This window comes from Pteronotus mesoamericanus, unplaced genomic scaffold (assembly GCF_021234165.1).
Source record: "Pteronotus mesoamericanus isolate MK-2021 breed Mesoamerican mustached bat unplaced genomic scaffold, CSHL_Meso_final contig_20, whole genome shotgun sequence".
Lineage (NCBI taxonomy): Eukaryota > Metazoa > Chordata > Mammalia > Chiroptera > Mormoopidae > Pteronotus > Pteronotus mesoamericanus.
This window is the reverse complement of record NW_026555085.1, coordinates 55,831,223-55,835,471: the sequence shown is the minus strand read 5'-3', so window position 1 is coordinate 55,835,471 and position 4,249 is coordinate 55,831,223.

The following is a 4,249-nucleotide window of genomic DNA, read 5'->3' as shown; positions in this document are numbered from 1 at the left end:
ATGGTAATTTGTTATAGCAGCAATAGGATTCTCATATAGACACGTTGACAAATTTGACCCTTCTGACCTCCTTTTAACTACTCCATAAATTTCCGTTCCTTAAATACCTTCTATTTATTGCAAAATGATATGATAACTTGGTGTAAACTTTAACTTGCAATCCAAATAGGCTTCCCAGCTGGATTACTTTGACTGGACTTAAGGTTTTTACTAAGTTTTGACTTTTTTTTGGTTGTGGTTGTTGTTATATGGAATCTTCTTGGAAATGAGACATTTCTGTCTTTGGAATCTTTAGACAACAAGAATACTGGGGTATAGCTCTAAAGTTTCTTATTGATACATTTTGTTCTCTCAAAGGTCATTTCAGGCTAACTGAAACCAGAAAGTGAATTCCAGAATCCCCCAAATTGTTCAGAGATTTCATATCTAGAAGTATACATGGCAGAACAATACCTAATAGCATGAGTACACTAGCACATTGTAATCAATATATTTGATTATTGTTCCCTGTGGAGTACAAATGCATTGAAGTATCAAGGGCCAGTGCTAAGTGGTAGAGTACATCTTTCTTTGTATCAAGGTGGCACTATTTTCCTTCTCTGTGAAAACAGAACTCTTTGTTGTCTAGACTGCAGAATCCAAACTTCTTTTAAATAATAAAAGCTAAAAGAGTTATTGAGCTCCTACCATTATCAGACACTATTCTAACTTCATTTGAGGTTTAAACCTCATCAGAACTATGACTCAGGAACTATGATTATCCCTGTTTTACAGATGAAGAAACTGAGGTTCAAGGTGGCTAAATAGTTTGATTAACGTTGCTGTTGTAGATTGAACGTATGTGCCACCCCAAACCCATTCAGACATTGAAATCCTAATACCCCAATGTGATATTGGGAGGTGGGGCCTTTGGCAGTTAAGTTTAGAAAGGATCATGAGGGTAGGGCCCCATGATGGGATTAGTTCCTTATTCTGTTTCTCTGCCCTGTGAGGACTCAGCAAGAAGTGAGCTGTCTGCAAACCAGGAAGACAGTTTTCACCAGAAACTGAGTTACGAGGTGCCAGGAACAGGGATGGCACCTTGATCTTGGACCTCTCAGTCTCCAGAATTGTGTGAAATAAATGTGTATCGTTTAAGCCATCCAGACTATGGTATCCTGTCACAGCACTCTGAGCTTGCCAAGGCAGTTACATAACTAGTAAGTGTCAGCTCAGTCTAGTTTCAAGACTGAGTTCCTAATTAGTATGCTCCACCAGAAGGTTTAGAGGTTTAGTTATCTTTGATGAACATAGGTATCCAGGAATTGAAATAAAGGTGGCACAATACATGACTAGAGAGAATATTTTCACAATAATGACTGCTAGTACCAAAGCAAAGTCATATAATTTAATTAAAAGTGAGGAGACTGTCTTCAATAACAGGGTTTAGGAGGAGAAACTTTTACTACAAACCTGGAATAATGTGTTTACAATAGTTTAGTCATTATAGTTTTATGGAACCTGTATAGTTAGGTGTAAAGCTCATTGCATTGGGAATCAGGAGAACTGGATTCTAGCAGTTCTTGCCACTAACTAGCTAAGTGAGCTTGATAAAGCCACTGAATTTCCAGCCTTCACTTTCTGAGAAATAGTATTCATGCTGCTAGGGAAAGCACCGTAGGAAATGGAGTTAAGTGCTTTTTTTGTCACAAAAGAACCAACATTAGAATCAAGAATTTATTGATCACATCCCTATTTGAAAAGCACAAGGTAAATGAAAAATTAGAAGGGACAAGATTGATTCCAGTAAGTTTAAATTACATAGGTGGTGAGGACTGAGAAACAGTATTTCTAAAACTAGTTTTAGAAAAGTAAGAAACAAACAAACAAACAAACAAAAATCCTATCAGCAAAACTACATGGCCCATCATCTTTTGCATCCAGGTAAGCTGGGCTACATAGGCCTTTTAGCATTTTAACAGCTTTTGTAAATTACTCTATTCCATCAGATATCCTTAAATTGTTAGTTTTCAGCTCAAGTCATTCCATTTAACCTACCTTTATAGAGCACCCTCAGAGATAATTTACTCTGGAATTAATGGAGCCTAAGCTTCGGGCCCCTCTTTCTTGGTCACTGGGAGCATGGAGAGCTGCTGGGCATTTGGAGTTCTGGGTGTGAAGCAGAAACCAGATTGTAGATGCAAAGGATTTCTCTGTGGTATTTTCGGTAAACTGCCTAAAAGAGTTCACAGAAGGAAAGGACCTAAATCTTCAAGACTCTAGTAATTTGTTATGATTTTTTTTTTGCATTCTAAATACTTTACAACCTAATTTTGGGTCCACATCATATTTCTTTTTTTTAGGCGCCCTGTCCCACAGATACCAGCTCCTGCTGTGCCTACAACATGTTAGACCCTGAACTACTAGTAAAAAAGGATGAAGGAGCTCACAGTTTTGTGGAAAGAAGAGTGCAGAATTAAGTATGAAACAATGCTGGCCTAGTGGTAGAAAGAGAGTAATGCGGGCACACAGAACAAAATATTTATCAATACTAATTTATCACAGTATCTTTATTTTCTGGATATTGTCAGTCTGGCAACCTCTGAGAAAGTGGAAGAAATTCCCAACCAGTGTGAAGTAGCCTCATGCCTGGTGTTTCTTGAGCAACCATCTTTCAAACTTTTTTTATTGTAATCTGCAGTGTAGCAGACAGTAGTTCATCAAATACATTACAGGTTCTCTTACATTTCTTAGCCTCTTTGCAGTTAAATTAGAAGCATGTGCTTATTTTGATCAATGGGAAGAGAGAACGTGATCGTGTTGTTTCTGGTTCAAGTCTCTTAACACTGATTAAGAACCTGTGAAAGTCCTGAGCACTTTCTCTAGAAAGATTTTAAGCCTGGAGGCAAAGAACCAAGTTGGAGTAGAAAGATGAAAACATACTAGATTCTCGAATATATAGAGGACAACCATCAAGGAGAGCAATCTTTATGGGACTTTATGGGAGTGACATTGACACAAAATACTTTATGTTAAGCTACTGAGATGCATTTCACATCTTTTTTAAACTTAAATTTTATTTTTCAATTACAGTTTATATTCAGTATTATTCTGTATTAGTTTCAGGTGTACCACACAATTGTTAGACAATCAAATACTTTACAAAGTGTTCCCCTCTGTACCCACCTGGCACCATATACAGTTATTACAATATTATTGACCATATTCCCTATGTTGTACTTTCTTAATCCCTTTACCTTTTTCATCCAACCCTCTCCCCTGGCAACCAACTCTTCTCTGTATCTATGACTGTTCTATTTGTTTATTTTGTTCTTTAGATTCTACATATAAGTGAAATCATATAGCATGTCACATCTTGATGTAGTACATACATCCATATATAACTGAATCAGATATTTAATATCCTTGCTGTTCCTGAGGAAAATGCCTAATTTTTTAAAAAATTTCATTTAAAAAAATGCTTATTTTACTCAATTTCAACCACACCCTAACTGGTCGCCACCTACAGTGTGGAAAAAATACTTTCTCAAACTACCTCAGAGCACTGGTCGTCTACGAAGAACTTTCAATTGTGTCCAATTTTTGGAAAATTAGAAGTTTTACAGTAATTACAGTATCACAATAATAGAAATGGAAACTACAGATTACTTCATCTTGTAAAATTAGAGTATTGCATTTTTGGCTGTATGTTTCTATTTAGTACATATATGTGAAACAACTGGTTCCCCGACATTGAAACAGTATTGCTCTAAATGTTTCCGCTTCACTGCAAAAGAACTCCATTAAGAATATATTCCGCTTGGTGCCAGTAGGTTCTCGTAGGTAGGTCCTTCGGGCCAAATAATCTGTTTTTCTTCCCAATTACAGGAGAAAGAACTAAAGTAAGAAAAACCTTTAATACAATCCCATCGTGCTGCTTTGGGGGCCTGTAAGGTGTGGACATGAATAACAAACCCGAAGAGCAGCAATCCCACTCTGAGAGAGTGGTTACCGAACCCAGAAATACAAGCAGTGCGCGCTCCAGGCGTGAACTGGCAAGAAGCTCTCGCGAGATCCCTTTACCGCCGCGAGCCTTCGCGAGTACCAGCTCCCATTGACTATCTATGTGCCTCCACAAGCTGTCTCCTCCCAGCCGGCTTCCTCCGCTAACGCGGGGCGGGTCGGAACTTTTATCCATAGGAACAGGTTTACACAGTAGAGTGTTGCCGGCCGGCGTCAAAAAGAGTAGGGTGCCATCCTCTTCCTTTAC